Raw genomic sequence first — 14,367 nt, forward strand, 5'->3', positions numbered from 1 at the left:
CCACCCCTCAGGGTAGGTGCCCCTCACATGTGTAGCCCATGTGGCTGAGACCTGGCCAGAGTGAGGAGGTGCTGGGCCAGGAGCTGGGATAGAGTCTCACGCCTGGCAAGCAGGCCGTGGCTGACCCTCAGGAACCAGGACCAGCAGAAGGCCTGGCTTGGTGGCTGTGTGGATCTGCCCGCTTTTCCCTAGGCTTCACGGGCTCAGGCTAGTGCAGGCCAGCAGCTGCGGATGTGGACGGGCTGTGGCTCGTGTGGCCACGCCTCCGCTTTCTAGCTCCTGTGAACCACGTCAGGGAACTTGGGTGTCTGTGAGACCTGGAGTAACATTGTGACCACAGAATTGCCTCTGCTTTCTCAGCCATAGAGAAGAAAGGGTTTTCCCCACCTTAAAATTTTTTTTCTAGTTGTAAATGAACACAATACCTTTATTTTATTTATTCATTTTATGTGGTGCTGAGGATGGAACCCAGTGCCTCACACATGCGAGGCAAGTGCTCTACCACTGAGCCACAACCCCAGCCCCGCCCCTTTGTTTTAAACCAGCTTTTTGCCGCTGTGAGCGAAAGACCTGACAAGAACAGTTAGAGAAGGAGATGTTTATTTGGGACTCATGGTTTCAGAGGCTCAGTTCATAGATGGCAGACTCCATTGCTCTGGGCCCAGGTGAAGCAGAACATCATGGTGGGAGGGTGTAGTGGAGGAAGGCAGCTCAGGACAAGGCACCAAGAAGCAGATATATATAGAGAGAGAAGCTCCACTTATCAAGAATGAAATATGAAGCCCAAAGACACACCCCCAGGGACCCTCCTCCTCCAGCCACTCCCACCTGCCTAAAATTACCACCCAGTTCATCCATGTCAAGGATTAATGCACTGAGTAGGTAAAAACTCTCTCCACCCAATCATTTCACCTCTAAGCTTTCTTGCATTGTCTCACACATGAACTTTCCTGGGACACCTCAGATCTTAACCATAACACGCTTCTTATTTGGACAATATTTATCTCACCAGAAATCAGGAGAGGGATGACAGGCTGGAGGGCCCATGAGAGAATCCCATTAGTTAAAAGAGGGGAAAGGCTCAAAGCCAGAAGCCCAGAGCTGATAAAATGTGAAGAGGAAGTCAGAAAAACTCTGACAGATGAAAGGCAGGGCTTGCGTAGTGACGTCATGGCCCTGACAAAGCAGCCAAGGAGGAGGGTGGGCAGAGACCCTGTCCAGGGCTGAGCTGCAGTGACAGAACAGGAGGGGCCCAGGATACAGCTGCCTTTGAGCATCAGCTGTGAGTGGACCTCGGGACAGCCCTGGGAGAGCGCCGCAGTCACAGCAGGCATGTCTGTGTGTCCTGCAGAGTCCAGTGGGAGAGGCGCTGCAGACAGACACTGTCCAGCCAGCCAGTGGAGAGGACGGCCAGGCAGAGCTGAGAGTGGAGGGGTTGGGGGGAGGGGGAGGTGCACTTTCAGAGTACCCCTTTTTGGTAGCCGAGCACATCCACGCATGAAAGCTGAGGCTTGCTGGCCAGTGGATGAAGTTGCTGCTGACTTGTTACTGATCTTGTGATGGTTCTATTGCTTGCTTGGCTGATCCCTTCAGTCTGTGGCTCCATGGTGAGGAGCCACCATCAGCCTCTCCTAGGCACCCCTGTGGTGGGGGAGGTGCTGTCCCTGGGCGATGCTGTGGCTCTGGCAGGGTATGTGAAGCTGTTTTGTCTGGAGGTGCCACCTCTCTCTGGGCTGTGCCCCTCCCACTCTGAAGTGGGCCTGCTGGGCCCTGTGATGGTGCTCAGCCTCAGCAAGTTGGCATGAAGTGGGTATGGGTGGACGTGGACCCTGGTCGGTGCTGGGGGCTGCTCCAGGCAGGACCTGTCTGTAGAGCCAGTGCTGGGGGGCCAGGCCCAGCTCTCTCCCCACCTCAGCACAGACCTCCAGTGCCTCCAGCTGCATCTCCAAGGCTGCCCTCATGCTGTGATAGGGAGGGGTACGTTCAGGGACGTGCCTGTCTTTGCTGGGAAAGCCTTGTTAGAGCGGCCTGGGCTTGTCCACAGGAAGCAGGTGCTGTGGGGTGAGAACAGGCAGGCCCAGTGGCATGCAGCCTGCATCTGAGGCTGGGGCCTGGCTCAGCTGCCCATCTGGGGGATAGCATCTGATCTCAGAGGGAAAGGCTGCCTTCCAGCGGGAAAGTCCCATGTGGGGCCGATGCCAGACCTGGCCCCAGGGCACGGCAACTGGCTCTGAGCTGTCAGAGCTGGTGGAGGCCATCATTCCCTGATCCGAGTCACTTGGGAAAGTATGGACTTTGATAAGGCCAGGTCCTAGTGAATATCCAACATATCTGCTGTGGCAGGATTTGGGTGAAGCACTGACAAAGCTAATGTCAGGAACTGACCACTCGAGGACCAGGTTCTCTGTCATTCCTCTCCTCCGCCTGGCCAGGAATCGATAGGTCCCAAGCCCAGGTCAAGCCACAGGCCTGGGAAATCCAGGGAGCTGGGCATGAAGAGACAAATGAATTCTTTGGTGAAGAAGCACGAAGAGCTTGTTCCCCACCCAGAGGAGACATGTGACTAATGAGGACAGAGACAGAAACCTGCAGGGACAGTCACAAACCCACAGGCCAGGAGCAACATTCTGAAAGCTTATCAGAGAAGCAGCTCCTGTGAAGAGAACTGCAGCTAGAGTGAGTGGCCCAGGGCCGGGCGGCCAGAGTGGGATGCTCAGAGCAGCACTGACTCCTGTGAGGACTGAGCCCCACCACAGCTGGCCTCAGGCAGCTGGCCGGTAGAGGAAGCAAGAAAGCCCCTTTCAACGGCAGGGTCCAGCTTGTCCTGCTTCCTCACCCATAGAAGCCTCAGGTTCGGAGGGGGTTGTTCCCACAGCCAGGGTCCCACCACCGTCATCCTGACTTGAAGTGTGGGGAGAGCCAGGGGGATGACTCTGGTGGTTGTGAGCCACACCCAGCTGAGCGTGCTTACTGTGTGGCATGTGGCTCCTGGCGGACTTCTTTAACCCCTGACTTAGAGGGTGTGGTCAATCTTGTCCCCGTTTCCTGAGATGCTATCATCTTTCATCCATGCAGTGGCACTCTCTTATCTAATTTTATCTGTCCATCCATCTACCATCATCCGTCCACCATCCGTCCATCACCTCTCCATCTACGTATCTATCTATGCATTCATTCTTCTATCTACCCATGTAGCCACCCAGCCATCCTTCATCCATCCTTCATCCATCCACCCAGCCATCTTTCATCCATCCACCCAGCCATCTTTCCATCCACCCAGCCATCCTTCATCCATCCACCCAGCCATCTTTCCATCCACCCAGCCATCCTTCATCCATCCACCCAGCCATCCTTCATCCATCCACCCAGCCATCTTTCCATCCACCCAGCCATCCTTCATCCATTCACCCAGCCATCTTTCCATCCACCCAGCCATCCTTCATCCATCCACCCAGCCATCTTTCCATCCACCCAGCCATCTTTCATCCATCCACCCAGCCATCCTTCATCCATCCACCCAGCCATCTTTCCATCCACCCAGCCATCCTTCATCCATCCACCCAGCCATCTTTCCATCCACCCAGCCATCTTTCATCCATCCACCCAGCCATCTTTCATCCATCCCCCCAGCCATCTTTCATCCACCCAGCCATCTTTCCATCCACCCAACCATCCTTCATCCATCCACCCAGCCATCCTTCATCCATCCACCCAGCCATCTTTCATCCACCCAGCCCAGCCATCTTTCCATCCACCCAGCCATCCTTCATCCACCCAGCCACCCTTCATCCATTCATCCTTCATCCATCTTCCTGGCTTCCTTCTTCCTTCCATCATCCATGTACCACTCGTCCACCACCCACTCGTCCACCACCCACTCGTCCACCACCCTGTCACAGTTGGTATCTTGCCCTTTTATCATGTGTGTTGCTTTGTATGCATGCCTTTGTTCACAGGAGAGAGTGAAGTCAACTGTGGAACTCTGGGAACATGAGCCAACCTCTACGTGCTTCAGTTTCTTCTTGTGCAAAAACCTAATGAACCTTAGCGGCCTGATGGGAAGATTAGATACGTTAATGTATACGAACACTAGGAGCCACACCCAGCTCATGGTGAGTGTCATATGTGTGGAGTGTCACGACTGCAACATACTTGTGTGCAAGTGGTCGAGTCACTTGGATTCCACTTTCTCCATCTGGAGCTGCCTGCAAGATCCAGCCCTGTTGATATTGATACAGCCCTGTTGATATTGATATCATACTGCTGTATAATATTTCACAGTGAGGCTCTGCCATTTTTTCCAGCTATATTGAAGTAATTAATAATAAACACATCTGTACAGATTTAATGCAGCCCCCTGAGCTCAGCTCTGTCTCCTGCACTGACTGAGCTCCTCTCTTGCTCCGCAGCCTGGGACTCTCTCAGGGTGGTTGCCCGAGGACAGCGGGCTCCCTACTCTTGTCCCCTAATTCTAGGGCTGACCGGGTCTCTGCCTCATGCCCAGCATCTGAGAGCCATGGTTTGCTGTGTCTGCCAGCTTTTCAGTGGTTCTGAGGGAAGGGCCCCTGGACCCTGCTGGAGAGGAGAACCACCCCAGGGCAATTGCTTCCGGTTTCCTCTCATCTTCCTGCCACAGACAAAGCTCCTGTGAACATCCTGAGCACCACTCCGAGGATTCATCTCCACTGGACTCACATCTGCCTATGCAGAGCTGTGCCTCTGGAGGTGTCTAACTTCTGACTTTGCAGGTTGGCAGGTGTAAGGAGATGGTTAGGCAGACACTTGTTCTTAACAAGTGAGGACATGGACACGGGAATTTTGAGGACCCTCTTGAGGCCACACAGGCAGAAACAAGTTCCAGACCAGGTACCTAGCCCCACACTGCTGCACCAGGTGGCCCAGGTCGGGGAGGCTGCTGAGTGCCTGGGAGGTGGAGTAGCGGGTATGGCTGTGCTTTGGGGCTGTGGTGCCGGGCTGCTCCAGTGTAGCAGAGGGCAGCATCACCTGCCCAGGTGTGGCCTCCTCCCCCGATGGAGTTCTGTACTGTCAGGAACAGCAGTCAGAGGAGAAATAGGGGGATCTTCACTAACCAGTGGGTGGGACTTCGGAGAGAGCCCAGAACTCCATGTCCCTGGGGCCAGAAGGGTGCTCTTGCTGAGGCCCCAATGAGAGGGACATCTCACACTTCTCTGGTCAATCCTATTCTTCAGTGAGTGCAGTGGCTCATCCTGTGAGGTGCTGGCCTGGCCACAGGGCCTGGAGATGCACTGGAGCCTATCCACATGGCTGGCCTGCTCTGCTGCCCTGGTCTGCAGCTGTACTGGGGTGCACATCATGTCTTGCTCCCAGACTCCACCTGCCTTGTTTGGGTGGGGGTCCTGAGGTTCCAGATGTCCTGGTCACACTCACACCTGGCACTAGGTCATGGGCTTGGGGCTGGCTGGTGTGGGCACAGAGTCTGTGGCCACTCTGGACGGAGGGTCCAGCCATGCAGGTGCAGGCAGTTCAGCTCCCTGCAGGGAGGAGCTGGCTCAGCAGGTAGACAGGGAGGGTTCTGTGATTTGAGAGTGACCAGACTCTTGGTCCTAAGGTCCCTGATTTGCCAACCTTGAGGCCTGGGCAAGGTGGACTGGTGGCCTTGTCTGTATTTCCGAGTCTGTTTGCACACTCCTGGGAGCAGAAGACCATTCTGGTGGGTCTGGGCAGAGCACCTGACGGGTTGGCCCCCTTCCAGGGGTAGCCTTGAAACTGCCTGATGAGCCTGCAGTCCTTCCTGGCAGCCTGCCAGGACCTGTCAGATGCCCCTGCCTTCCAGCCCCAGGACAGTGCAGAGTCCACAGAGCTGGTGGACGAGACAGGTGTTGGGTGGCTTCCTCCTGTCTGTCCTGGGGGCTGGGTGGAAGAGGGCTTCTTGTCTACCATCCCTCTGAGGACGAGAAGCAGGAGGGGTTGGGCAGGGTTCCTGGTCAACTGGAATATGGCAGGGAGAGACCTCAGTGTGCTCAGCCTGCGAGTTGCTGGATCCCAGGAGAACGGAGCACAGGAGGCGCCCACCCCCAGGCCTGCCCCATGAGGTAGCCTAAACCCCTCAGCTGTGGCCAGTGTGATGCAGGAGCAGCGGCAGTTCTGGAGTCCGGAGACCCCAGGGGATGCTTCTGAAGTCTCGCTTTGACGGCGAGGCTGTTTAAGCCTGGTATGGGTGCACACTGATCACACAGGGGCTCACGTGGCCGCTGGCACCGCACAGAGCGCAGACGGGTGGACTCTGTGCCCCTCACCTCCCTCTCCTTCCTGCCTCTCTCCCCCGTCCCTCTCCTCTACCATCTCCCCTTGATTGTCACAGGACCCCCCACCTTTCTTTCCCTTTTTCCTCTCCAGTTCCCATACAAGAGAGTAAATGAGGTCAGTGTCCCCTTGACCTGCTGAGTCTGGCTTACTTGGCTTCACATGATCTTGTTCCATCCATTTTCCTGAACATGATGTGATTTCGTTCTAATGTACAGTGTATTCTAATCATACCACGTTTTATTCATCCACTCGTCTGCTGATGGACTCGGAGGCTGGTTCCATCCTTTGGCTACCGTGAATCGTGCTTCTGTAAACATGGGTGTGCGCGATTCTCTACAGGAGGATGGCTGTGATCTTCAGGGTAAGCACCGAGGAGTGGTGTGGCTGGGTGGTGCTGTGGTTCCATGCCTGGTCTTCACTGAAGTGCTGATTTCCACAGTGATGACGTTGATCTACAGTCCCACCCACAGTGTGATAAGAGCTTTCCTTTCGCTCCTGCATCTTTGCAAGTGTTTATTATTGTTTGTATTCTTGATGTTTGGCATTCTGGTTGGAGTGAGGTGGAGTCTTGGTGAAGTTTTGATTCAAATTTCCCTGATTGCCAGGATGTTGAGCAATTTTTTCATATATTTATTGACTGTATTTATTCTTTTGAGAAGTGTCTGTTTAGTTCTTTTGCCCATTTATTTTCGGTTGTAAGTGCTCTGAGTTTTCTATCTATTCTGGATATTGATCCCCTGTTGGAGAGTAACAGGCGAAGATGTCCTCCCATTCCGTGGGCTCTCTCCTCGTGTTCCTATGTTCTTTGCTGCACAGAAGCTCTTACATTTGAAGCCATCCACTGATTGAGTCTCTTTTTCTCTCGAGATGTAGGAGTCTTGTAAAGGAGGTCTGCACCCGTGTGGGAGTGTCCGAGCTAGTTTCTTCTGTCACAGTAAGGGCAGAATAGAGGTGTGAGTCTCCTCACTGAGTTGGGGGCTGGGTGTCCTCCAGGGCAGATGCAGACAGGTGGCTAGTACTACTTGAGGCTCTGGGGACAGTTTTAAAGTCAGTATTAGTCTGGGAGTTGTCAGAATCCAGGTGTTTCTTAAAGCCTGGAGGGACCCTAAGGGAGCCAATGAGACAGACAGGGTCCAGGGCTGAGCCTCGTGGGCACCTGCTGGCCCCACAGGAGATACCTCCCAAGAGCATCCTGTTTGATGTGTTGGACTATGTTTGTAAGCAGTTATTCCAGTGGCTATGACTGATGTTGCCTTTCACATGAAGCTACCTCAGGCAGCAGGAACTGAGACTGTTTGCTACCACTACATCCCAACACCCAGAGCATCTTTGCCCATCTCACAAAAACTATATAGACACCTCTTTATTAAAGCAGTAACTGTGGCCAAGGGCACGTGTTCTTTTGTGCTTGTTTTCAACTTTTAAACCCATGAGAAATAACTGTTTTATTGGCATTTGGGGGATGAAGATATGAAAAATAATATTTTTTTTTGGTACTGGGGATTGAATCCAGGGGTACTTAAACACTGAGTCACATCCCCAGCCCTTTTTTTAAAATTTTGAGACGGAGTCTCACTATGTTGCTCACTAACTTGCTGAGGCTGGCTTTGCATCTGAGATCCTCCTGCCTCAGCCTACAAAGCCACTGGGATTTCAGGTGTGTGTCACCATGCCCAGCTAATTCTATGTTATCTTACTAAAATTCATGCTACTACTTGAGAGTTCACATAAAAATTTTCAATGACATTTTTATGTAAGTTTAGAAATGAAGTATTTATTTTCCTTTCATTTTATAACTTCAGCATGACTTGCTATTTCTTGCAAGATCTACTCTGTTTTATAACTCTATCATCAACAGCAGTGATGAATAAAGGCCTGATTGTGGTCTGACTCAGCAGAGATCTTGCTCCCTTCCTGACGGGTGGCAAAGTGCTGGAGCCAGGGAAGCGAGGTTGCAGGCATTTGCCACCCAGGTTGTGCCCGCTGGGGCTTCCTGGTGCTTGTGCTGTTAGACACAGAGGCCGAGGCACCACCCACTCGAGCTGAAGTCTGCGTTGTGCCTGCTCCCATGTTTGGCTAAGTCAGCCAGCCAGCAGCACAGCCAGGCCTGATTTGCACACACCTGTCCCTGTGGTGCAGATTCTGCTGTTGCAGCCATTCACACCACCACATGGAGCTGCAGAGCTTGGAGCTGGGACAGAGCAGCGTGCTTTGTGTTCCCACTAAGTCAGAGGCGGCCGAGGTGGGCAAGCCGGGAATACAGATGACAGCAGTGTGGAAAATAAAAAGTGAAGGCTTTAGAAATCCATCATGTGCATTGTAATAGTCCCAGAAGAAATCAGGACTCTAGCTGGCCCTTGGCCTCGCATGGTGAGGCCAAGAGAGACCCCAGCTCCCTTCCTGGTCTCCTAGCCCACAGGAGATGGTAGGGATAGGTTGTGTTGTTTTAAGCCATCAATCTGTGATAATTTGTTATGCAGAAAGTGAAACTAATGAGTGAACTGGATCCCTTAGTTGGAACCTGAATTCAGAAAAGAAAAATCTCCTTTTTTTTTGGTACTGGGGATCGAGCCCAGGGGTATTCCACCACTGAGTCACATCCCAAGCCTTTTTTTTTTTTTTTTTTTTTTTTTACATCCCAAGCCTTTTAAAAACATTTTTTATTTTGAGACAGAGTCTTGTGAGGTTGCTGAGGCTGGCCTGGAACTTGCCATCCTCCTGCTTCGCTTCCCAAGTTGTTGGGATGACACTCCTGTGCCACTGCCCGCAACCATTTAAATTTTTTTATTCCCCTACGACTTTTAAAGGAGAATTTGGACGCGATGAAAGGTGCTCACACTGGAAGATGAGAACTGGGTGTCAGAACTAAGCTGCTCCAGGACCACCAGGGCAGGAGCAGGACAGATGTGCAGATATGGGGCGGGGACAAGAGAGGATAGGCTAGGAAGTGGAACCACTGGAGCAGGGGACACTGGCTTCCTGAGGCTGGTAGCCAGGCATGGCGGGACACACAGGAAGACCATCTTCCCAGGAGATGTCCTGTGAAAGGCAACTTATTTCCCTTGACATCCTGAGTGCACTGTCCTGTCTAGTGACCTTGCAGAAGGGGAGTTTTGTTTGGGGGGATTTTGTTTGTTTTTTGTTTATTTGAGGTTGTGGGTGGAGGGAAGCTCAAGGATGCTAAAGTGAGGACAGGTGATACAATGGGCTGCAGAGAGAGAGGCAGGGTCTCCATCAATGAAAGCAGGACTCACCTCTTCCCCACACACCTGCTAGCAAGCACCTGCAGAATGTTAGAGCAGCAGCAGCAGGCCTGGGACCCGGGACCTCAGAGCTGGAGCACCAGGCGGGACCCCAGAGGAGGAGCACCAGGTGGAATCTCAGAGGAGGAGCACCAAGCGGGACCCCAGAGGAGGAGCACCAGGCAGGACCCCAGAGGAGGAGCACCAGGCGGGACCTCAGAGGAGGAGCACCAGGCGGGACCCCAGAGGAGGAGCATCAGACCACAGCCCTGCTGAACAGAGGAAGAATACTGAGTCTTATGTGGCAGAACCTAAAGGAAACTGAATTTGCATAGAAAATCATAAAAGCACACTACAGAACAAGACAAACCTTTTTTTTCCCCTGAGGTACTGGGGATTAAACTCAGGGGTGCTCTACCACTGAGCTACAGCTACATCTCCAGCTCTTTTATTTTTGAGACAAGCTCTTGCTAAGTTGCTCAGGCTGGCCTCAAACTTGTGATCCTTCTGCCTCAGACTCCCAAGTTGCTGGAGTGACAGGCATGCCATGCTGTGCCACAAAGATAATACAATTTTTAAAAAAAAATCAATGAAAGATCTGAAAAGACCCTTTTCTGAAGAAGATATATGAGAAGCTCAAGATCATTGGTCATCAGAAAAATTCAAATTAAAACCACAAGTTACCACTATATGCCCGCATACTGGCATCATTAGGAAGGCTGCCCAGCTGAGCCTTTAAGGATGTGGAGCCTGGGGTACTCATTCATCAGTGTGGGAAATGCAGTGATTTTGCTTTCCTGGGAAACAGTCTCTCTAAAGTTCCATGTAACAACAACCCAGCAATCCCATTTCTAAATACATACTTTGGGCAATGAGGGCATGTTCATAAGACTCATACCTGAATTTCACTACTAAGCACCCCTGAGCAGCAGCTGTATGCATAATAACCCAAAGGAGAAAACCCAAACGCCCATCATTGTGTGAATGGATTAGCATATTTGGTAGAACTTTACTCAGCAATGAACAAATGATCCATGACTTCTTGCAACAGTATGGACAAATCCAAAGATTTGTGAAAGCGAAAGAAGCCTGCAGTGTGAGTCTTTGGTACAAAACCATATAGTAAAACCACTGCTGCAGACCACAGTGAGGTCAGTGTGACTGGGAAGGGGCATGGCAAGTTGGAATACTGCATGAGGAGTGTCAGTGGCATAAGCATATGCACAGCTGTCCAGATTCACAGAGTCACACTCGAAAGCTGGTGATTGCTACTGTACATGAACTGCATCTCAATACAAAAAGGCAGGTATTATTCATGATCCAGCAATTCCCTTCTTAGGCACATACCCAAAAATGCATGCCCAAGTTCTTCAGGGCACACAGGTGAGGTTCACAACCTATTCACAATGCCCTGGACAGATGCAAGCAGAAGTTCATCACCAGTGATGCAGAAAGGCACATGGTGGCATTTCACCAATGGGCTTGCAGCCAGCAATGAGTGAGCTACAGCTGCACACACCAAGCGCAGGGAGACAGCACAAACATGAAGCCGACCAGGGTGCTGGGCAGGGTGTCACATGGTACTGCTGTTTGTAAATGTTCAAAAGATAGGCAAGCCCAGCCAGAGGGTTAGCCATGCATGTGTTGCTGACAGACACAAACAAATGCAAGCACAGCCCGAAGGAGCTGTGTGCTCAGGCCCTGCAGGCTTCTGCTCCCTGGGTGCAGGTGCACAGGTGCTCATTGATAAATCATTGTGTTGATTTCTCCCTGAAGATTTACTCATATTCCACAGGACCAAGGCTCCTAGAATCTCAACTTGGAGCATTGCTGCCTCTGAGCACCTGCTACTGTGATAGCACAAGAGCCCTTGGACAATCTGCCAGCTGTGGGAGTTCCCCAGAGATGCCTGCTGCCCTACTGTGAGTGGCAGCTCAACAGTACCATTCCTGGAGAATGGGTGGGCACAGTAGGGAAAGAGTTCAGCTGTGCACTCAGTGCTGTGTTTTACTGCTCGCCTCCAGAACTCTTGTGCTGGACACATACTCCCCCTGTTAGCCACACATGTACTAAGGGAGTCTAGGGGGTGATGGAGCTGCAAGGGCTCTGTTGCACTGACCACCCCTGGGTAATGGGCTGCCCTGGAGTGGCCTTCTTGCTCTGCCTGCCTGTGATGCCATCCACATGCCACAACCCAGCAGGAAAGAGCCTCATAACAGGCCTTGTGCTTGCATTTCCCAGCTCCAGAATCATGAGCTCCGTGAACCTCTATTCTTACAGATTTCCCAATCTGCAGTATTCAATTATAGCAACACAATCTTCTAAGACAGCCAGTTAAAAAAGGATACAAATACTAAAAGTAAAGTAATAAATTAGGAAAAAATCAATTGAAGTCAACACTATAGGAGATTGAATTTTAAATAGCAATGAATATGTGAAGATCAAAACAAGATTTAAAGGTGATAGGAGAAATGTTCTTTAGTTATCACATGCTTATTGTGTTGTAATCACACATGATTGTCTTAAGAATGTCACCTGAGCTTCCGGATCTTTGTCTTCAAGTGGGGCAGGGATGGCTGCCCTGCCAGAACTTCAGGAGGCTGTGTGAACTTGCTGGTGGGGCTGAGTCTGTGATTGTAACATCTCCTCTCCCCCAGCAGCCTGGAGCAGAGTCATCTCCCACTACTGTGGTGCTTCTCCCCAGAGTGGGTGCCTCCCTGACCCCTGACCCTCAAATCACTCTGCTGGCTGCAGCTGCTGTGGGGTCCCCTCTTCTGGGGAAAGATGTGGCAGGGTACAGGGTGGTGGGAAGGAAGGGGACTTAGCTGGGGAAGGCTGCAGAAAGCAGTCCAATCAGCGCTAAGACTGTGCCAGGTTGGCTCCAGTTTCTACTCCTGGTTTTAGGTGTCAGAAATGAGGTCGAGTGTAGAGATGGTCACTGCGAGTAAGAGGCGTTTGAGGAGCTGCTATGACTGTGACAGACACCCTGAAAGAAAGCTCTGTACGTCTGGGATGAGGACCCCCCATCTTCTCCTACCTGGGGTCCCCCACTGGAGAAGATGTGACCTCTGTCACAAGCCTGGCAGGGACTGTGCATGTGGGGAACCTGTGGCTGCAGTACCTGTAATGCTGCAAAGGGGAAAGGACCCCTCCAGGCCCCCAGGCTCCAGACAGGACTCCTCAAAACACACAGGGTTGAGGCTCAGTGGTAGAGCGCTTGCCTAGCATGTGTGAGGCACTGGGTTCAATTCTCAGCACCACATACAAATAAATAAATAAAGGCTCATCAACAACTAATAAAAATATAGTAAAAAACATTTTTAAAAAAACCACACAGGGTGTCCTCATCCTCAGGATAAAACTGAACTCTTGTCTCAGCCCAAAGACCCACCTCAGTGGGGTACCTACTGCCTATGTTCTCAGGGGAGCTTTTCTGTGAGCTCCACAGGGGCCTTTGCTTTTGCTGCCCCAGCAGGCTCCTCCTCCAAGCCTCCTCCCCACCCTGACACCGAGGTGATGCCTCCCCTGCATGCAGGGGCCCTGCACCCCTCGGGAGCCATGTACTGTCAGGGGCAGACCCACCTGCACACTCATTTATCCCGGGCAGACCAGGTGAAACTGAGCACTTGAAGCGTGTTTGGCAGGGGGCAATGGGACAGGACCCTGGCTTTGCTGAACCCCAATCTGGTGGGAAAGACATATTTGGACCACAGGGAAATCCTGCAGCATGGGGGCCACCTACCAGAGACTTGGAAGTGCGGAAAGGAAACGGGTGGAGCAGGGAGGGGGCCGAAAGAGCCACTGACTCCACCAGCCCCTATTCGTGGGAAGTCCCTCTGAAGATAATGCAGCACTTGCCTCCCAGACTACAGCAAGGAGTGAATAAGTCTCAAAAGCCCTTGGCTCCGGACAAAACAGAGGTTATTAAGACCTGAGAAATGAGACGGCGACGGCAGGTGAGGACGTGGAGTGAAAACAGGGAAGAGGGAACCGCATGTGCAAAACACGGGGGCAGAAGGCAGGTGAGCTTAAGCAACCGGGAGGTGGTGCGGGGGATGGAGGTGTCTAGAGAGGGGAGCAACTCCACGGGAAGGACTGCCTTCTGAGGGGCCTCTGACGACAGGAGCTCTCTCTGCACCACCCCATCCTGCGCTCTTGCACCTGAAGGATGCAGCCCCTCCCTCCAGCCAGGGAGGCAGCGGCCAGCAGTTTTTTATTCAAGCCTGGCCAGTAGGCTGCGCCATCCCCGCGTTCGGAGTGGAGAGGTGGCTCCATCCACCGGCGGTGGCTGCAAACCTCGTTTCCCTGGAAACCGCAATAACCGCTAGGAGTCGGCTCAGAAGCTTCGCTCAGCGCGTGGGCGCCACGACCCTCATATAAGCTGGCTCGCACAAGGCCCTCCCCAAACCCACACTCCGCTTGCAGAGACCGGACCACCATCCATGCTTTCTGGCAAGTCACGCTGCAGGAGGCGCAGGACCCACTGGCTGCTATTCCAAAATGTGCACTCCTTGCTATAGCGAGTAAACCCCACGCAAGTGTCCAGCGAGCGCAGCCTTCACATGTTTTCCCACTGGGCGGGTGGTTTCGGCGAGGCGTGGACAAGGGCCCTACGCATGGCCTACCGGCACGTGGGTGCGGCTTCTCAATGCGCAGGCCTCCCACCCTGCTCACCAGGATCCCTGGGCCCTTTAGGACCAGGAAGCCAGCGCTGGGCTATGCCTCCCGCAGCCGGAACCTGCGGGGCCGGTGGCTGCCGCGCAGGCGCGTTCTTGAGCACCCCCCACCTCACCCCGGGTCCTCCCCACCCCGGGTCGCGGGCGCGGCCACCGCATCC

This window comes from Sciurus vulgaris (genome assembly GCF_902686455.1).
Source record: "Sciurus vulgaris genome assembly, chromosome: 9".
Taxonomy (NCBI): Eukaryota; Metazoa; Chordata; class Mammalia; order Rodentia; family Sciuridae; genus Sciurus; species Sciurus vulgaris.